Source organism: Mus musculus, chromosome 16 (assembly GCF_000001635.26).
Source record: "Mus musculus strain C57BL/6J chromosome 16, GRCm38.p6 C57BL/6J".
NCBI lineage: Eukaryota > Metazoa > Chordata > Mammalia > Rodentia > Muridae > Mus > Mus musculus.
In genome coordinates, this window is record NC_000082.6 from 42029696 (window position 1) to 42052445 (window position 22750).

The following is a 22750-nucleotide window of genomic DNA, read 5'->3' on the forward strand; positions in this document are numbered from 1 at the left end:
TAGTGCTATTTATTTCTCCTAGTATTCTTTCTTCTATTCCTGCCATCCCATCCCCCACCCAAATTTACTCCTTCCTGTTTCATTATCCTCTCTTCACTCTTTATACCACTTCTTTCTGTCTCCTTTCCCTTGCGTGTCCTCATGGTTCCTTTATTCCCTGCCCTCTATGGCTATTCCAAATGAAACACACATATCTGAAGATTCAAAGATAACATTCACAAATGAATGAAAATATTTAGCCAGGCATAGTGGCACACGCCTTTAATCCCAGCACTCGGGAGGCAGAGGCAGGCAGATTTCTGGGTTCAAGGTCAACCTGGTCTACAAAGTGAGTTCCAGGACAGCCAGGGCTATACAGAGAAACCCTGTCTTGAAAAACCCAAAAAGAAAGAAAGAAAGAAAGAAAGAAAGAAAGAAAGAAAGAAAGAAAGAAAGAAACAAAGAAAGAAAGAAACAAAGAAACAAAGAAAGAAACAAAGAAAGAAAGGAAGAAATTTAAAGTTTGTATTTGTCTGGGTTACTTCACTCAGATTTATTGTTTCTATCTCTATCCACTTACCAAAAAAATTCCTAGCTTCAATTTTCTTAACTGATAAATAGTTCTCCATACTTTAAATATGTATTTTTATTATCAGTTCATGAGATGATGGACATTAAAACCTGGAAACTGCTTTTAAAATATGCTAAATAACTGTATTTCTTAAAGTTGGGGCTCTGATTGGTTCTAAAGTTTCCAGTTATATTACAAGGAAAAATTTGTTGGATTCCAGGACAAGAAAAATTGATGGCACGATATTTTAAATGTCACCAGTTGTTCTGTTTGTGTCAGCATGATATAGTAAAAAGAATATTGCACCAGTGTGAAGGTGATCTGAATCGCAGCTCAGTAGCTCTGTGACTTCGACGTTGTATGACCTTTGGCAATTTACTGACTTCTGCTTGTCATCTACCACGCCTTTCTAAGAGTAGAAGTTCTTAAAGCCTGGAAATTCATATCATTAACCTGAATTGTCCACATGGGAGACAGGGACCCATGAGCCGAGCTCCCCATATGTGGATACCTAATTTGAACAAGTTCTTACTCTGAGTTCTGACCCAGATTAATCCAGAAACGTTTCCAGCAAATTTCATTTTGTAGATATTTGCTGAAAGCCCACCATATGGCAGATATTGATAAAGCCTTTTAGGGATTTACATAAACCACAAGTTGAGAATTTATACTGGGTAATCAAGTGCAGAATGCAAAATAATGGAAGGATCACAAGTGTGGCAATGGGGATTCCGAGAGTACTTACAAATGGGTAAAAGCACATGGGGTTATTCTTCCTAGACTCCATGTATGCTAACAGCAATATGCAGATTAGCTTTCATTCAGACTAATAAGCTTTTTATACAACACAAAAATGTGCAAAGTCAAGAGAAATATGGAATCCATTTCTGCTAGAAGTATAGATGAGGGGAAAGTAGGAAAAAATAACATACATTTAAGATCAGCTTTGAAACACTATTCACTTCTGAAATGCAGATCTGGGGAAGGGGAGAAAACCCAAAGGAATCTACTGATATGGCATTAATACTCTGGGTAAGCGCACAGTGGAAAGGAGAGAGATGCTTCAGTAAACCACAGAAAAGCTATACTATCGGGGTTGAGCTCTTGCTGTGGAAAACTCCTAGATTCAAATTCTTACTGCACCTTACAATATTTGTGACCTTGAATAATACCTTAACTCTCCTGGTCTCAAGTTCTTTACTTTTAAAATGGCGATAATGATAGCTAACACTGTACACACATACTACAGTTCATAGCTGGAATAGTGTATAAAGCTTTATTCTTAAGAACTCTGAACAAGGTAGTTAATATCATTTTGGAAATGACAGGCTTTCAAATTCAACATTTTTTTCCAACAGGAACGATGAAATTGTTAGGAGGGTGGAGTCTAATGGAGCTCAATACTTAGCTGATGAAGTCCCCTTTTAAGTTTCGAATTGACAATTACTCAACATGAAGCTGAATTTCAAAGAGGCAAAACTGTCAAGTTATTGATAACAATGCAGGCATCCAAAGAGATTGTCTTTAATTGCCTGGGGTCGATATGCTTTTACTTTCAATGGGCTCTAATACTTCACCTTCAGCCCTACATCTCCACAGTCGAATATGCAAGGAAGGACATTCCTGAGAATAGACTAGCAGGAGTCCAAAAGCTTCTGCTAGCTGTAGCTTCCAGCCCCAGGAGCCCCTGGTTGTAGTATAGCATCAGAAATGTATCACTACCACTGGCCACCACTGTCATTATGTATTGTGGGGAAATTGTATTAATGACTGTTTTAATGCTGCACTATAGATCTGTAGGTTAGGTTAGGTATGATTTTCTTAGGAACCCCTGGAGTATAAGCCACCGGGACTGCTTCTGGCAATCTGCTCCAAAATAAGACGGTTACTAAGATACCTATTTTCCCTTAGGGAGGAAGAGAAACATAGAAGTCAGTTGGGAGTTTCCCTGAGGATTTGTTCAAGGACTGATATAGTGAGTCATTGCAAAGCAGTGTCTTCTAAGAGCTATCTACAGCTCCAGATCTTACCAAAGGCTCTCCACAGGCAGTAGGGGAGCAGGCAAGGAGCAGGGAATTTGGGTCTCCATCTGTGCCTCTGTTCTAGCCTCACCTCAGATAGCCCCTAGAGTGGGAACAGCTCATTCAGGATAAACAAGTGCCTATCAGCTAAGGAAAATGTCTGGTGTGGGGGATGAAGAAAGTTAAGATTGTAGGGAGTTCTCTCTCTCTCTTTCTACCTTCTCTCTTTCTCCCTGCATTCCTATAATAAAGCTCTTAAACCATTAAAAAAAAAAAAAAGATTGTAGGGAGTTAAAGCAGATACTTTGTCAGTCATGTGCTGGGGTGTCTGCCACTGAGTCTAGGAAACAGAATCAATTGAACCCAGCACCCTTTTGAAATCTGCATACAATTTCTTCTCTAAGTAAAGAAGAGAATCTGCAGTTGAGAGAGAAAGAGAGATAAAGGATCATTTTTGACTCCCCATGAAAGTGGGACGAACCACTATACCCCAGCTCCTAGGAGAGGTCCCTACCGTGAGTGTCCAGGCAGAGTCATGGCAAAGGGAAGTATTCTGAAGAGAAAACACAAGTAGTTCAGAGAAGAATGAGATGAGATCTCTAAGCTGATGCTTAGCTTACACGGCCTCCCCAAACACTTCCAAATAGTCTTGACAAGGGTCAGGGTCTTTGACCTACGTTGCTCATCCGCACACTGCAGGTTAGACCTCATTTCCTATGTTCTTTTTGACCTCCCTCCATTAGGGCTCCCACCCTATATACACTCACCTTTAAGTTTTCATTTCAGATGGACTCACCTCTTGAACCTTAGAGGCAGGGTGTCTTTTCTTGCTCTCACTCTGCTTAATCCATGTTGTCTCTGTTCCATTGGCTGAGTACTTTTTTCCTTTTACTGTGTCTATCACCCTGGGTCTATTCTCTTCTTCCATGAACTCTGCAAGCGATCTCTTACAGCACTAATAACATAGTTATGTGTGTGCAGCATGTCGAACCTGCAGATGCTAGGATGATTCAAATTTCATTTTTTATTAGTTTGTATTTAGATGGGGTGTCTGTGGCCCAGATTGGCCTTAAACTCATCTTCCCACCTCAAATGTCCAAGCGCAGGTGTGTCCCATCAAGTCTGGCATTATGTTGACCTTTAACATAGACATAAACACTTCATAAAGGTCTGACCCAGTTTCTTAAATGTGGTCTATAAAATAAGGCCAGAGGAGCCCTCACATGAAAAAAATTCTGGAAAGCTATAGAAATACCCACGGGCTTTCCCACGGACCTATAGAAACAGCAATTTTAGAAATGGAAAGTAGAAGTAGACATTTTCACAAAGTTAGCACTGTTAGAGTCTTTTCATGCACAAAAAAAGCTTGAGATGACAGAACTAGAGAGACAGATGCTTCAGTGGTTAAGAGCACTAGCTGCTCTTCTAGAGGATCCACCTCCAGTTCCCAGTTCCCACATGGCAACTCACAACCATCCTTAACTTTAATACCAGGAAATCTGGCTCTCTCTTCTGACCTCTGTAGGCACTGTACACACTGGTGCACAGCTACATGTGCAGGCAATACACATATAGTTATAAAGTAAAAATAGGTAACTTTAAAATGAGGTGTTAGAACCACAATGCTCATGTTTATTAAATGAGACTAAAAGGGAGGGTGTGATTGAAAACAAACAAACAAACAAACAAACAGGACAGTTCAAATATCTCCATTTAAGTCATTTTGGTTCTTTGAAATTTATTTTTTCCTTTGGTGGTGTACTGGCTGGTTTTATGTGTCAACTTGACACAGGCTGGAATTATCACAGAGAAAGGAGCTTCAATTGGGGAAGTGCCTCCATGAGATCCAGCTGTGGGGCATTTTCTCAATTAGTGATCAAGGGCGGGAGGGCCCCTTTTGAGTGGTGCCATCCCTGGGCTGGTAGTCTTGGGTTCTATAAGAAAGCAAGCTGAGCAAGCCAGGGGAAGCAAGCCAGTAAAGAACATCCCTCCACGGCCTCTGCATCAGCTCCTGTTTTCTGACCTGCTTGAGTTCCAATCCTGACTTCCTTTAGTGATGAACAGCAATGTGGAAATGTAAGCTGAATAAACCCCTTTCCTCCCCAGTTTGCTTCTTGTTCATGATGTTTGTGCAGGAATAGAAACCTTGACTAAGACAGGTGGTTTCATACAGTACCTAATACATTCACCCTAATTCATTTCCTCAAATTCTCCTATATCCACCCTCACCTCTTAACCTCCTAATGTCCAGTGCTCTTGGTTTTTTGTTTTGTTTTTGTTTTTGTTTTTCTAACCCCTGGGCTCCAATTTGTGCTGCCTTTATATTCATGGGTGTAGAGCCAAACCACTGAAGCAGGGTTGATCGCCTGTGAGCTGTAACTTTAAAGAAAAGTGACTCTCCCTGCCCCAAAACACACTGAATGTCCATAGCTCCATGTTTAGGGATGTGGTCTCATGAGCCCTTCCCCTTCCAGGCTGCATAGTTGACTGGATTAATCTTGTGCAGGTCCTCTACAAACAGCAACAGCTGAAGTGAGTTTACGGGTGCATTAGTCCTCTCCTGCCCAGAAGACTGTTGCACCCCCCACCCCACCCCCCGACCTCAAGCTCTTACAGTCTTTCCACACCCTCTTCCACCATAGTTCCTAAACCTTGAGGTTGGAAAAGTGACATAGATATTCTATTTGGGAATGAACAGCGATTTCCATTTTGTGTATAAGAGAAGGAAAGAAGTTCTCTCTTATCAATGTCCTTATTCTCCATCCCACAATTGTCTGTTTCATCTGTGCGGGGCAATTATCATTCTACAGGGGAGGGTCTGACTTAATTCTCACCATCTGTCTTTGATGACAAAGGGTTTTGATTTTCTCTGTTCCCCAAAGAGCAGAGCACATACCCACATCCTCTGCCACTGCCCAATTGTCATTGTTTTATTAATTCACTTTACATCCTCATTGTTGCACCACATTCCAGTCATCCCCTTCCATAACCCTTCTCCCATCCCCTTTCTCCTTCGAGAGGGTTGAAGCCCCTCCTGAGTATTCCCCACTCTGGCATATCAAGTCTCTGCAGGGTTAGATGCATCCCCTCCCACTAAGACCAGACAGAACAGCCCAGCTAGAAAACCACATCCCATAGACAGGCAACAGCTTTTGAGATGGGCCCTGCTCCATTTGTCCCATGATCCATATGAAGACCAAGCTGCATATCTGCTACATATGTGTAGGAGGTTGGGGGAACTAGGTCCAGCCTATGTATGATTTTTGGTTGGCAGTTCAGTTTCTGAGAGCCCTAGGGGTCCAGGTTAATAGATTCTGTAGGTTTTCCTATAGAGTCTTTATCCCCTTCTGGGTCCTCAGTCCTTCCTCCAATTCTTCCATAGAGTCCCAAAGCTCCATGCACTGTTTGGCTGTAGGTCTCTGCATTTGTCTGAGTCAGTTGGTGGCTGAATCCTCTCAGAAGAAATCCATGCTATGCTCCTGTCTGCAAACATAACAAAGTATCATTAGTGTCAGGAATCGGTGCTTGCCCATGGGATGGGTCCCTAGTTAGGCTGGTTATTTGCTTGGTCATTCCCTCAGTCTCTGTTGCATGACAAAAATTTTTATATATTAGATATCCTTTGCCTTTGAATACTGATAGAATTCTGAACCTTAGTGGTGAGGCTCTGCTTAACATATAAAGGAGAAAGTAATGAAGATACAGTGAAGTTAGATAGAATTTATGATGGAGCCTAAAGAGAGCCTAAGAGCCTACATTTATTTGCAAAGCATTTCATTTGATTTTTTAACCCTTTTTTCTTTTCAGCATATACCTACAGTTTCTTTCTGCATCATGTTGACAAAAAGCTGTTTTTTCCCCCTTGTGTTCATTTTAGTAGAATGCATTGAAAGCATATCAAGTTATTACAAAAAGAAGGGCAATGGAACAAAAATAATATATTTTAAGGTATTTAAGTAGTAGCACTTGTCTATATTCAAGGTGTGCTATGCGGTAATTTAACATAGGCATACAGTGTGCAATGGGTATCACGGTTCAGTTACCTAGCATGCCCATCCCTACCCAAACTATAAACTGGTCCTTGGAACCTCTTCATCTAGCAGCTGAAGGTTTGTACTCAGTTGTCTCCCTCCTTCGTCATGGCTAAAAAGTCCAGTGCATGTGTGTACCTCATGTTCATGGTCAATGCATCTGCTGATGGGCATTTCAGTTTTTCCCACATCTTGGCTACTGCAAGTAAGAATACAATGAACAGAGGCACAACTGTCTTTTCATGGTTAGTTTTTTATAGACTCTCTGGAAATGTACTGAACAGTGGAGTCCTTGCATCACATGGCCGTTCTGTGTGTTTATTGCTTTGTTCTGAGCATCCCTTAGTTTTTCTGTAATTGCTCTACCATCTCATTCTCCCTCAAGCAATGTACAAAAATTTATTTTCCTCACATATTTCCCAACATTCATCTCTGTCATTTTAAAGGGAGTAGTCTCATTAAAACAATGATGATAGTCCATTGTAGTCTTAATTTACATTCCCCTGATGGTTAGTAATATTGATTATGCTTTCCTACACCTGTTGGCTGTTTAATATCCTCTTCAAAAAAATGACGAGACCATTGTTCACCCTCTAACCTGGTTATTTGCTAGCTTTTTCAAGTAATTGGAAGGAATTTATCATATAATTTGAACATTTAATTTATTATAATGCACATGGTTTGCAAATATTTTTTTCCTTCCTATAAATTGCCTTTCAGTTTGGTGATTGCTTCCTTCTTTTCATGTACAAAGACAGAAATTTTCACTGAAAGGGATGGTAAATATCTGAGGAAATATTTATGTTTAATCTCCCTCAAATATCATACTTTTTATATTTATATATACACAATTACATAAGTGCATATATATCAAAACATCATGTTGTTCCCCTAACATATGTAATATTTTTGCTTTTACGAATCAAGCAAAAAGTAAATATAATTTGAAAAATTCGTATGACACCTCAGTAGAACCTGAGAAACCAAAGTAGTCTCAAAGAAAGAACTTATCTGGAGATGCCACACTCTCTGACTTTAAACTATATGACAAAGCTAATGTAATCAGAACAGCATGATACTGACAATAAAAACATATACACCAATGAAACATAACAAAGAGCCTTGAGACAAACATCACTTACATGTTTCACAAGATTTTGACAAGAGGAACAAGAATATATAATTGCAATTAATCTGCAGAATATTCAAATGTAAAATAATGGACTGTATCCCTATTTTCTATGTTATAAAAATAAACATGAAATATGTTACATATAACGTCTGAAACCACAAGTATTCTAGAAGAAAACAAGAAAGTAGGAGCCCTTAGGCATTCTTTTTTTTTTCATTTTTGCATAAGAAAAGCAGTGAAATAAGTTAGTAGGGCTGTAATACACAAAAATCGTTTTCAAAATGAAGGGGAGGCCTTTGATGTAGTAAAAGATTTATAGCCCTAGGTTCCAGGATTTCTCCAGGGTTCCTTCTCCACTTCAGGTGTCTTATTTCTTTCTTACTTTAAAATTTCTGTACTTTTCAAGATGAAGAAACCTATATAAGGCCTTCATGGGAAACCTACAAATGTTGAATCTGCATTATCAGTGAGAGCCTTCATCATTTGTGGGAGATCTCTTATCCTTTACAAAAACCAATGTGATAAGAGAACAGATATTTATAACCTATATTCTTCCCTTTGTAGTTCAATTTCCTAAGTATTCCAAGTTACAGGCCAAGCATATGAGAGCACATGAGACAGACTGAATGATTTAGTTCTGTGTGATTCTGTTAGCTGACACCTGATCTCTCAGTACTAAGTATCAGAGAATAATTAGCTCTTGTGCCTAATCAATCTACTGTGTCTCCTAAGGAAGATGCAGACATAACTGGTGGGTATGTTCCAGTTTAGATAGTGACTTGCCACTTGACATATTCTGGAAGCTTTATATTACTTAAGTAATTAATCTAAAGAAAATCACCTCTAATGATTTTATACTGACATTGCTATGCTTAATAAGGTATATCTTGACAATTAAATTTTTTGTATGTGATGTATCTTCATTTGTGCTTGAATTTTAGGTAAGAGAACTATCTCTTAAAACTTTGTATAATTAAATCTCATGTTGTTGGAATAATTCAATTATATAAAAGTACTCTCAAGCCATGTGACCAGAAGCACTGATTGTATTTACTCAATGTGCCTCTTCTGGTAGATAAGATCTGTGAAGTTTTATCAAATTATTTTGTAGCTACTCATTTCCAAAGAACTCCTAAGAAGACCAACAGTAGACATAAGCACTTAATTATTAAGAAGTTCAAAAAAAAAATAAAGACAGAATATTAAAAGCAAAAAAAAAAAAGAAGTTCATATAATAGTGGAAATTACTTTTAAAAGTATTTGACAAGCATTTCAGTTTTTCATCAAGTATAAATAAGTGTGTATTCATAGTTTCAGTTCTTTAGGATATTTTTTAAATTTTAAACTTTTTATTGATTCTCTGTTTCACATCATGCTCCCCAGTCTTGTTCATCTCTCCATACCCTCATACTCACCCTTTGTCCTTGAACTACCCCCCCCCAAATAAAATACAAACAAACAAATGAACACAAAGCATAGAAAACATCTCATTGTGGAAGCTGAAGTATGTCACAGTGTGTCGCACACTATACCCCTCTGTCCACATATCTCCAGTTGCAAATGTTCATTGCAGCAAATTATTGGTCTGGTTTGAGATCTCTGGCTTCTGTGATATCATCAAAATTGGATCCCCACCTGAACTCCTTCTGGTTATCCTGTTGTTACCCTGTGTCATGGAGATGCTGTAGCTTTGGAACAGAAGGACTGGACCTTTCATGTATTCCAATGGTTCGGAGATGATATTGATTTTGGGGTGGGCCAATTCAGAGCTCTGTATCTGGGTCTGGGTTTTAGCTGTACTGGTTAGCTCACCACCTCTCCCTTAACAGTACCACCAGGGCAAGTTCTGCAACACTGCTGTGACAGGGCCATTGGTAGGAGGCAGGGTCATCTCTCCCGCTCTCACACAATCAGGGCCAGCTTGCCTGCACTCAGGCTTCTAGAGTCAGCTCCACTGTGCTGCATAATCAACTTACAGGACTCTCCCTCCCAAGCCCTGCAGTCTCTGGATTGGCTCACTCATCTCAGTTCTTAAAACAGTGTAATTGTTGTGAGTCTGGGTTTCCTTGTTACAATTCTAGTCCACTTTTCTCCCACAAACTATTCTCATATGTTCTTTCTTTTTTGGGGGGGGCGGGTTACATACAATGAAAACCAAAAGAACTTTGGAAACTAAATAAATGCAATATTTTCCTTATCTTTGGTTCTTTTTATTCTGTTACAGTTGTCCATATTTAATACCACAGTACTTTTTAGCTACATTTCATTTAATGAAAATTTCCAAAGAGTAAGTATAATCTATAAAGAAAACATTTTTATAATTTATTTTAGTTGTCTAAATAGTATAGTGTATACTGATCATAAATAATAACACCACAGTGAGAAATTTGCTTTCCAACAAACACAGCCATGTCATGGGTGATAAACAATTTCACCATAGAATAAAGAGGATATACAACACTGTCAATATCATATTGTGGACATGTATCTTAACAGACGAACAGTATTTGAAAAAGCAAGGTTACCCAAAAATAAGGGTAATTACAAATTTAAATACAATATTTTAAAACTATTTTTAAAAGCACATTATTATTTAATGCTTCCATATTTCAATTTTTAAAAATAATATGTGTAAAATTTGATGGCTTTTAATAATTGTGCTTGAAATTTCAAAGGATAATAGTAGATGTCACCGATAATGAGTTAGTAGATAAAATGGTAGGTTTTCATTAGAAAAAAAAAAACCTTTTTATTTACAGAACAGTAAAAGTAATTATTGATTAAGCAGTTAGATGATAGATGAGTGGAAGAAGAAATAGACACACAGTAGGTAGAGGAAGCATACATTTTTCAAGTTAAATAAAATTTCCATGATCTAAAAAGTTCTGAAAAGACAAATAGTATTTTAATGACATCATTAGTTTAGTTATAACTCATTATTGTATGAAAGTGGAAAAATCAAAGGAAATGAAATATTGAATACAGTCTGTGCAGTTAACTAAATTTTAGCTATTATCTTCAGCCTGAAGTTCTGAAGTGACCCAGATATAATTTGGACATTTCCTGAAATTCCCCTTCATGGAGTCTAAATTGCCATGATCTACCTGACCTTAGTGTGGCAGCTATGCTGAATGCTCAGTGATACGTGTTTCCAACATTTAGAGCTAGGTTCAGAATGTGCTAAGGACTCGGAATATATTGTTAATGAACAGATTGAAAAATACACTGTGAGGCCTGACTTCTTGTGTAGTTACATATTGCCTCTGGTTCCTATGGCTAATGGTCTTGATTTAGACCATTTAGATTAGTGCTGCTTTCTCTTAGAACCCAAGACTCTCTTTTCCTCTTTAACTGATAGAAAAAGCAATGTCTTTGTCAACTCCCCGAGAAAGTAAAGCAAGATCATCTTCCAGTGCTGTATCCTAGTCTCTGTCAATAAGTTTGTCAAGCACTGTCTCTTGTCTCCATGACCAATAGCAATAATCTGGAAAATATCACTATTTTTCCAAAATTATATTATTATTAAAATGAAAATATTATTAAAGCCACTGTCCCAGGTATCAAACTGTTTAAATGCATTTGAATAGACAAAACAAAGCCATTTTGTACATCTAATGATCTCATTCCTTCTAAGAACTATATGTTAATGACAAATTAACATTGATCATTATACCTGCCAAGTATGTAGCTGAGGACTATTCCTACTAAAGTAGGGAATCAGCTACTCAGACCAGACTATTTGACCACTATGAGGCCAATTTAGGATTCGTCCTATAACATACAGTCCTTTCAGAATGAATTATCAAATAATAACTGAAAAATGCAAACCAAATTGGTGAATGCATGACAGACTCCGAGTATACATTTTCTTTTAAATCCCTGAAGTGTCAGTATCAACAAGCTAATGTTTTTTGCACACTGGTTATGACCTCACAGTTTAAATATGACCTATCAAATCTTTGGTAAGACCCATTCTGTTAAATCAAATAAATGACCAAGTGAGTCCCAGTCTTTTAGCCACTCCAGATACCAAATAGTCCTGAACTGCTAGCACAATCCTAAGGTATCTCAAGGAACAAAACACTGAATGGCCCTAGAAGTGTTAGAGGGAATCTGGTTTCTCTCAGATTTCCTCCTCAGTTTGTTTGCTAAGAAAGCTTTGGGTGTGACTTACAATGAAGGTTACAGACCTTACCTTGTGGGTGTTCAACAAATGTTAATTGAACTGAATTGAATTGAGACCCAAGTTCAAATCCAATTTAATACGAAAGTAGTGAGAGTTTTGTCAGAGCACAAAGTCACAGCTGACAGGATTGCCTGGGACAGGTATTAGAGCATGTGTGGTGGGAAGGAAGAGGGGGAGATTGGCAGGACACCTCAAATTAAGTTCCCAGTTCTGAAAGAGTGCTATTTACAGCCAAGACGTGTCATGACACCTTGCTAGCTTTTAGAGACACTAAAGTATTTTGCTATTTTTTGAAACTGTCATGATGTGAAAAATCTTTGTCTCTTCCTTCCCTGTTCCCTGAAATATACACCTGCATCTTAGCTCGCTGAGTTGGGAGTGTCTTCTCATAGACAATGCAATAGGTACAGAAATGTTTCTGGAAATCAGAAACTAATTGGCAACAACTCGACCAACTCCTACAAAGTAGGACTTACATAGCCATTTGCTATGGACAGTGGAGAAAGAAAAACACAATAGAAAGTAGCAGAGCCTTCCACATACAATGAAGTTCCATCCTGCTTTAACCAGTATGCAATATGTGCTGCCCACTGTCCTTGTGCCCATTGTCCTTGAAGACTGCAGTTTCCCACTGTCTGAGGTTTTTTGCACTGATGTTTCAAGTGACTCATTATCCCACACCTCTCTGAAGGCAAAGAATGAACCCAGAGAGGCCATCTGCTCTCTAGGTCACACTTCATTCACAGGGTCAGCCATTTCTTCCAACTGAAAAGGAGCTTTGTATAAAGCAACCTAGAGCAAACAAGCCTCGCTTCTGTTCCTCTCCTCTTCTAGTCCCACTCCCCAAGTCACATACAGTTAAAGACTGGCAATTACCTGTCAAATGGTTATAACTACTATTGAAATACTCACAGTAAACTACAGGGGGTCTCTACAACCACCATGGCCAGCAGAGTCATGATCTCCATGAGAAACAAGAAGGTAGTATGTTTCAACATGACTCAGTAGCTGGTGCTGGTTCAAACTTTGAGAATCTGACCCTTAGTTTATTTTAGGTATATTAAACAAAGCACAATTTGGTGACTTCTTTTTCTAGTGATAATTAACTCAACCTCATGTATACAACAAATCAAAACTCTTTGTAAAGTATATGTGACATCTTCCATAAAGATAGGTTTTATAGATTGACTGAAAAAAACAAGCTCATGAAAAGGGTTCAGAGATCACACTGATAGCACAAAGGTCACCAGAATATTAACCACATTATGTCCCAGCCTTCTGGGCAGAAAACAAGTGATATATCTCTCCCCTTGAAGAGACAGCCCTGTGTTTAAGGGAACAAAGATGGTTTCCCTAGTGTTTTCTGTGAGTACAAGAACCTTCATGCCTCCTACAGTAAACAAAAGAAAACTCATGTCTGGGAGTATAACATACATCATAAAATATTGTATATCTAATATTTTATCCAATTCTATAAATAATATTGTTTAGCAAATATCCAATGAAATATTGTTTATCCAATAACCACATAAAATATTGTTTATCCATACTACATTCATCAAATTATCTTTCCCAAATCATATATAAATTTTCAGAAATCATTCTCTCTTTGTTTTAGATGGATGGCATTATATATTGGATCTCATCCATGCCTTTCTCATATCCCCAAATAAATAGCTCAGTACATAGTTCTTGAAACTTTTTCTCAACTCTTTACCAATATTCTTATCCTGCCAATCATCTACACAGTACTTCCCAAAACCTTCCTCCAAACAGATCTAAACCCAGGAACAAAATCAAAGCATTCTCTAATTATAATATAATCAGTAGATTATGAAATCTGGAACCATTGTGCTTAAACTATGTCATTGAGACCCACAGAAATCAAATATGTTGTCCCATGCTTCAAAGATAATTAATAACAAACATAGAGCTATTACCTACACGTGTCTACATTCAGAACTAGAGCCAGACATAAACAATGTGGGCAGAAGAGAAAGTAAAATTTCCCAACTTAATGCAAAAACATACAGTCTGTTTGCTCAAACCATTAGCTCATCTAGCGCCTGTCTTTCACAATACAGTATCCAATTTCTCATGTTTCAAGGGCTCAAATAAAGTATAGTATCGTGGTGTTTTGCACATGACCTTCATTGAGTGCAACATGACTTTTAAAGCACAGTATGAGCCATATATTCAAGGAAAACATTTGGGAGAAATATGTCTTAAGGGAAATAAAAACATCCATTTGAGTTGAAAAGTCATATCCAAAGACATTGATAGAATTGTGTTTTCCACAGTGAAAGACCTCCTTCAATGATGCTAAATTCTTCAATCCATTGCTCCATCTTTCTACTTGTTTTTTTTTTTTTCCCCCCATGCCAACACTGTGGAACCAATCAATTACATTCATTGCCTCTGCTTCCTTGGTCCACATTAATTCTACATGTTGACTTCTTTCCCAAATGTTCTTACTATTTCCTCCCAGTTGATTAACAACACTCAGTGGCTCAGCCTAACTGGTAAAGCCTTGAGAACTTTTCTTCCTGTTCTCCCAGCTGCTGTACATAATAGTTTCACTCCCTATCCCTAGAATGCCAGTGCCCTTCATGCTTGGTCCAGTGATCTCACTATATACCGTAGCACAAAGCAGGCTGCTGTGAAATCGAGACAGACTTTTCCTTCATGCTGAACATGTTATATGGATGTCTTCCAGACACCTCAGTGTCATCATGACTGATAGCTATTCTTTCCTCTAAGAACTGGTTATTTGTAATAAAGCTACTCATCCAGTCTCATTCTGATTACTTTTTTGTCTTCATTCCTTGAGTTTTATCATTTGAAAAGCCTGTTGAACCTTTTCTGTACCATATCTTCATCTGCATCGTGATTTGTACAAACACTAGGATTATTACCTACCTGAGCAAGAGATGTAGAGTCCCAGCCAGTCTTCTGAACCTTCCTAGAGTCTGATTCCCATGATCCTGTCCCTGGTGGCTGTCGCTGCCCTATAAACAACCTTTAGTAGTTTCCATTGGCCTTCTTAGCAGATTCTAAATTTACTTTGACCACAGACAGACTTTTTTCGCTATATCATCCTAGACTTAAAACACTCCTACTCCCACTTGTAAGTTTTGCACCCCACTGTTCTTTATCTGTTATCTCTTACTTTGTCACTAACTTTATCTCTCCCTCGTCCCTTTGTCCTTAGTGACTTTTCCATTAATGTGATAAAATTGCCTGACAAAAGCAAATCATCGGAAAAGTTTTACTTGGGCTTATACTGCCAGAGGGATGCAGCCTTTGATGGCGGGAAAGACATGGAAGCAGTCAAGGAAGGCTTCTGACAGGAGCAAGAGATTGGCCAGTCACATTGCATCCATCCCCAGGAAGCAGAGCATAGATACAAAGGTGTGTCAAACTAGAAAGCTCAGGATCTTCCTCCAAAGACCCACTTTGCTCCAGAGAGGTCCTACCTTCTAAAGGTCGCAAGGGTCTCACTTGGACCAGCTGGGGACCAAGGGTTTAAATACCTGAGCCTATAGAGGATACCAGCAAGGTCAAATTATAATATCTCCATCTGATATTGCTATAATAGCATATAACAGAATGACTATAATCAAAAGAAGTTCATTTTGTACAGATCTGGAGGCAAGGCCCACAGTCAAGGACCAAGACTTTTATCTTCCATTATTGCTCAATAGAAGCCAAAGGGGTAGAGTGAAACAAACACAGGCCAGAATCAAAATTATTCTTATAACAGATCACCGTCATGATAAAGAGCCTATCCCTACAATAGTGATATTTATCCATTCATAATGCCATGGCCCTCATGACTTAGTCACCTCTCAATGTTCCCTTTCACATTATTTGAGTATTGTATCCAACTCATCAACTTTGAAGAATTCATTCAAAGGGTTTAACATTTAAGTCTTTATCAGGTAAGGTTAAAAGTTCACTATGATTTACCTCTCTCCTTTGGTAGACAGGTCGCTTCCTGTCTCTACCTTGTGCCTGTTCTAACAACATCTGCACCTGCTGGTATTTCATGTCTCCATTTGAATTAGATTTTTCTTGCCTCTATGACTTTAACATTAATAATTATTCATCATCATCATAGTCATCACAATTATTATTATTAGTGTTGTTGCCACTACTATCTGAGAAGTAAAATGTCACCAAGGACAGCCTTCTTGTGTCCCTGCCTTTTAAAAGCTGGGACTGCAGGCTTTTGCACCACACTCATCTGGTGATGTAAAGCAAGCACAGCTTTAAATCATTTAAGTGGATATTCTGAAGTCAGATAGTTAAGAGAATTCAAGAGACATGCTAGACTGCTATTTTGTTATTCATTTTATGCTCCTCCCTCTTTTGAAATTTTCCCTGAGCCTTTGAAGAGATGATGTAAAATATCTTGCTCAAGAATTCAACCATTACTTATTCTCAGTACTTTGTTCAGCCATGAGTCTCTACATTCACTGCTCTTCATTGGAAAGAAAAAAAAATTCTCTAATTAAGGTTGAGAAAGTAGTATTTGTCTATGTATTTAAACATAAATATTTAAAAGGCAAATTCATCCTATGTCAATTTATCTAAACGATAATTTTCATTCCCTATCTAGGGTCTATGAGGTCCCCTGGCATGTGATTCTGACCATGTTTTGTGTCTGATGCACATGGTGTCTTTAATAGGGATTTACCTTCAACCTCTGGGAGGCAACCAAAAAGAGGGAGTCTCTTGGACTACAGTGACTAATAATTCGAAAGGGGACTTCTCATGTGTGGTATTGAGGTTTTGTTAGATAGTTTTTTGGCTCTTGGAGAAAAACTATCTGCCAAGATGGGAAATTTCCATTTAGAAGTATATGTGAATATACATACACAATGACATATGTGTTACATGTACTTTTAGGTAAATATATGAGTCCTCATGCCTTTTTCAGATATCTTTACTTTTATTGTACATTCCTCCTTTTCTTTCTGTCTTGACCTCTCTCTTTAATTAAAGCCTCCCCCACATTTTCCCACTCCCCCTTCAAATCACTTATATCCTGCCATTGCCCCTTTATTGTCCCTCACAACTCTATGCTTTCTTTTTCCTTTCTTGCTTTCTTGGGGTAACCTCGAAAATAATTTTACTTGGATGAGTCTAACTTTTATGTGAAGTCTGAAAACAGTTCTGGAAAAGACTAAGGCCTACAAAAATGTAGTGATGTAGATGTAGTGATGGTGTAGAGTCGCACCATCCTATGTTTACGGTTTTTCTACGAGATAACTTTCACAATGTTAATGTCTACATGGTGCTACAGGTGCAGAATGAGATTCACGTGATCATTGCTTCGACCTTCGCTTTCACACTGAGCTCTCTCTACTTTCTTCCTAAGTGACTACTCAGTGCTTCTGGAAGCCCTTCTTGAGGCACATGTTTTTCCCTACTGTTTGAAATGACCTTCACCCACTTCCTGCCAAGACCTTCTCTTGGAAAAAAAATGTATTCAGATTTTCTCAGTTGAACCACATTTTGTCTGTCAAGTTTTCCCTTGATGCTCAATTAGTATTATATAAAACTTAAGAGTATTAGCACTGCAGTCAGAAGCCCTGGGCCCAAATACTTCCCTTGCTCCCATATTTTTTCAGCAAGTTTGAGATACAATTTTCCATATATATAATGTAGAAATAAGCATATTTTTCTCCAAAGTTGTTTTTGGGTTTCAAATAACACACTATACTTATTCACTATCACTCTAATCCACTAGAGTTTCATTCAAAAATTTCCCATAGAGCACTGTTTTGAGTACAACTTTTCACAATCTTCTCCATGTCCGTGTCTGTCTACAGTGCTATATTGTAGACGACTTAAAGCCACAGACTTTTTTGTTTGCCTTTATAGCTCCTAAAATGCTGACCTCTGAAGTAGGCGTTTAGTCCTTGATATATCTGTGTTTGAGCTTTAGTATTTTGGAGACAAAAACTGGGGGGAGGAGGGTCCTCCATTGTATGACTTGCTAGCACTCTATTTTGGGACAAATTGCTCAACATTTCTAAGCTTCAGTACTTTAATAAACTTGGAATGGTAATAATTTACCCCATAATATTATGATCATGTTAGGGACTGGGTATAAAATGATTGGTGCAGGAACAAGTGTTCATATAATGATTAAAGTGTACAAAAACACAAATATGCTAGATATTCCATCCATCTTTCTTTATATCAATCCTATTATTTGCATAAGCCATTCTTTGTACAATTTTAAAGATGGGTTGTTACAAAGAGATATATGGCAAAGGTGGCATAGGCTCTCAACAGGACCCTATGTGGTCTAAGCACTCATTTTTACCTACAGCCTGACCTTGTGCCTCAGAGCGTCAGAACTCCTTTGATCCAACCCCCTGACACTTGATTTCATTCTTCTCTTTGTGAAACAATCTCATTAGAGAAATCGTGCTGCTGAGAAAGCAGGTCACTCAGCTGGGGGCAGCCAAAGAAAAGTCTTGCTCGGCTTAGTCATGACCTCCATGAAGAGTGAAACATTAGTGAGGTGCCTTGGGATTTGTAGTGTGGCATGGACAAGGTTTTTCACCAGAGGCTACTGGGGGTTTGGGCAGCAGGAAGAGTAATGAAGAGTTGACTGAACTGCTGCTGTGGGTGTTAGCATCAATCCTTCCCTCCTGGGTAGTAATGAGCTCTCTCCCCATCTGGTGGGGAATCCCAAGTGGAAGGAGGAAGCAGGGTGCTGCCAAGGGTGACTCTGGCAGTGATATATTTAGAATAAACACCCAACTGGGCTGCTCATCACCTGCAGTCAACAATGACCTTTATCACATTCCCTCCAAGAACAAAAGTATTCATTAAGGAATCTAGGACTTCAATTTCAGATGATTTCTTTTGTATCCAATTCCTATGAATTTGTCTTGTTTTTATAAACTATGACAGCACATACAAATCCTGACTGGATGTGCTATTAGAAGAGTGAAGTTTAACTTCTTATCCTTATATGTACAGATACAAAGGCCCTGGTGACCTTCACAACAAGTACCAAAGACAAAGCTCTATGATACTAGCCTATGTTAGGTGGAGAAACATCCAAAGATAGAAGTCTCCATCAATCCCTCCTCCCCATCTCTCAAAGTAGAAAATGCAATAGTTAGCAAGCATGTAGGTCACTAAGGGAATCCTTGGCATCACTTCAAAGCTGTTCAGACCTAACGATTCACACATTCTCATGGTATACTTGGATTATAAACTCTAAGATGAACTGACGTTGAGAAAAAAAAAAAAAAAAAGGATGCTGAGTGCTAGTGCCATTTGGACTGGGTTTTTTCTTCACATATTTCTCTCTTGTTTACTTATTATTTCCCAATCTGATCTCACTTAGCACTTAGGACACTGTTATATCCAACTAAACACCTCTCCCTAGTAGAAAAATAGCTACACTGTAGCCACACCACTACTCCCGACTTTCTATAGCCCCAGGAAGGGAACTGCTCAAATAATAGAGGAGAGGTGAAAACATATGACACTTCACCTAACCTACAACACATGCTCATTAGATGCTTTGCCTACATTTTTCTGTCTAAGATGTAGACTCAGATGATACTATAAAAGCTCCATTCTGATTCTTAGCAGATCTGTGCTTTGGGATTTTATGATTTTTATATGTATTTATGTGTGCCTGAGTCATGTGTATTGTACACATGCAGGGATCTTCATTAGCCAGAAGAGGCCTTTGGGTCCCTTGGAACTGGAGTTACAGACCTTGTTGCTACCATAAGGTTACTGGGAACCAAATCCAGGTCCTCAGCAAGAGCCAGAAGAGCTTTTAACACCTGTACCATTTCCCTGGTGTTCTGGATCTATCCTTTTGACAAAATGAGATTATCCTCTTACTTCAATGTGCTGAGAAGGGATCACTGTAGCCCTCCAACATAGAACATCAGATCAGATCAAGCTGTAAAGTAGATGCCGTTAATTAGATTCTCCCCAACCCCAACCACTGGGGTTCTATGGTTAGCCCTCTCGGCTCTAAATTCCAAGTGATCAAAAGCCCCTGTATTTCAAAAATAAACAAACAAATAAACCATCTTATGAGACATCGAGAAGACATGTGGTAAACCAATAGTTGCTCTTCCTTCTTGGACTGCTGGTGTTCTTTGATGGCCATGAGAATAGGACTGGGCTTAGTCGCAGAAGACTCAGGCAGAGAGGATAGAACTTCACAGAATACAGTATGGAAGGTGAAGTTATGACCTTCCATGTCTCCCAAAAGTAATTTCTACTTAACTAGAGCAATCTCTGTATATTTCAGGGGGAGCTATTCTGTGCCTTCATTATATTGTGGGATTTTGTTTGTTTGTTTGTTTGTTTGATTGATTGTCTTCTGTAAATAATTAAGAACTTAACATTGTATTTAAGGAAGGATATCTCACAATGTACTCACCAGATGAAATATACTGGTCTATGTGACACAGCTGATTAATGTGTGGCCTTTTGCAGAAGTACCAATTATTTGACTCTGTCATGACCTTCCATACATTCTCCTCTGCCCCCTGCTCTGTGTGTATTTTTATCTGCATATTTGGTAAATATAGAGGTTTATGCCCTTCAGAGAAGTCCTGAAAATAAATGAGGGAATTTATTTTTTTCATTCACTTTATTCTATGCAGAATATGCAGTTTGTTTCAACACCACCTATATGAGGATTGAGGATTGGTGCAATGTCACAAGTAGAGACCTGTGTGACTTCTTTTGCTTTTCCTGAACACACACACACACACACACACACACACACACACACACACACACAACCTTCCAGGTCCTATGTCTCTCCTGAAGCCCATGAAGCACATATGCTGATTCAGAATTTAAGCATCTATGCTTGGTTTTTATTTGTTTGTTTGTTTAATTTTATTTTGTCTTTTGACTACTCTGTCCTGCTTCTAATCTTCATTTGTAAATTAATTGATTATATCTATTTCTCTATTATATCAAATTTATGCCAATTCTCAAAAAATATGAGCTATTTTCTGGTAGGGTCTAAGTCACTCTTTATTTACAGTCAACACAACAAGTACATCATGGAGAAGAAGGGAAAAAAAATCCCAAACTCCCATAAAATGGTATTACATTCAGAGCTAATTAAACTATCAATATTTGACTTCCTAAAGCATACAAGTGTACATATGTTTATATATATATATGTTTATACACATAAACATATATATAAGTGCATATATATTTGTGCATACACATATATGTTCATGTGTGCATACGCGCACACACACACACACCCCACATATACATTGAGTTTGAAGATATGACTCAGTGGTTAATAGCACTTAATGCTCCTGTAGAGGATCAGGGTCTCCAGCTCCTACAACCAGTGAAGTTCAACTGCCTGTAACTTTAGTTCAAGAGAATTTGACGCGCCCTCTTTTGGCCTCTATAGTCACTTGCACCATAAACAGAGGAAATAAACTCAGATAGATTCATAGCCACATAAATAATTTTAAGTGCAAGAAATAAATTAAGTAAAAGAAAAATTCTCCAAACTCACTCATAAAGCAATATTTCAAATACAGAACAAAACATACATTACCACTCTTTAATTCATGACTTTGGTGTTCTGCCCTATAAACCCTTATTCCTGTTTCCTTTCTACATTTAACACCTCAAGTGGAAGACCCTAAACATTCTTTCAGAAACCTCATATTGTCTCCATTTCTCTTCATTGTGCTATAATCCAGGACCCATGGATACCAAATGTAACCTCAACTCTTGGACCAAGTTTCCTGTGCAGTTTTATTTGGGTCTTTCTATCATCTCTTTCCTTGACATCTTCCTAGCCACCTATTCTCTTCATGACTCTGCCACACAAACATTTAGAAGTATCTCTCCATCTTTCTGTCAATCCCTGACTTCTAGTAAGCAATTGTGGCTCTTTAGTATCTCACATATATATTGTTCAGGAAAAGCCTTTGTCATACTTCGTGGTCTTTTAGAAGACATTTTATCGACATCTTCCATTCAGAGCCCCATTATAAAATACTTGGGACTTATATTGCTTCAGCTCCTTTCAAAAGCTGAAATGTAAGTGTTCTGTGTACCCTAGGCACTAAATAAGCACTTATAATTTTTCAATAACAATTGAGCAACTATATCAAACATCAATGAGGATAAAAGTAAAAAAGGCAAAGACCATAAAATTGCTTATTGGAATCAAAGATATTAGTGAATTTTCTCCTGGCTTTATTTAATTTGTGCTCACTTATGTTGTAGTGTGGTAAATATTGGATGAGCATGCACTATAAATAATAGGTACTTTTCTGGACATGAGAATGCAATTTCAAACAAAAAAATCTTCAGTGTGCCCATAAATAGTCTATTTGAAAGAAATATTTTAGGAAAACTGATAAAAATAAATTAGTATGATAAATACAATATAAATGATTACAATCTAGTAACAACCACATGAAAAAATAGAAAGCATAACTATTATTGTAGTCTCTGGAGTATATTTAATGAACATGAATGGTTGCTATGCTTATTTATTTTATTTATTTTTCTTGATAATATATACCCACGTAGAATGAATTATTATCATATTCACTATTATCCTCTATTGTCTCCTACTCTATCTTTCCTTTCTCCTTTTATCAAAGTCAGAATCTCTGAGAGGGTGAGATTTGAGAAAAGCACTGAAGCAGAACAGGAAAAAGAGCAAGCAGCCTCTCGAAGAGTATTTTCCCAGCAGTCTTACAGCCGCTGTGAAGTCCTGAGAAAGACACGTGTCTGATGTGCTCAAAGAGCAAGCTCAGTGTAGCTAAAGCAGAG

General features: G+C 38.1%; 2 protein-coding genes across 7 annotated transcripts in view; both read left to right on the forward strand.

The window, feature by feature from the left end:
• Lsamp (limbic system-associated membrane protein) overlaps positions 1-22750 on the forward strand; it is a 2197426-nt gene that overhangs the window by 2045442 nt on the left and 129234 nt on the right. The gene's annotated exons all lie outside the window — the stretch shown is intronic.
• Gm52229 (predicted gene, 52229) overlaps positions 1-22750 on the forward strand; it is a 105939-nt gene that overhangs the window by 65241 nt on the left and 17948 nt on the right. Inside the window, exon 1 of the mRNA XM_030249356.1 lies at positions 1-22750. This exon is cut by the window's left edge and continues 65241 nt beyond it; it is cut by the window's right edge and continues 17948 nt beyond it. The gene's annotated coding sequence lies outside the window, so the exon portion shown is untranslated.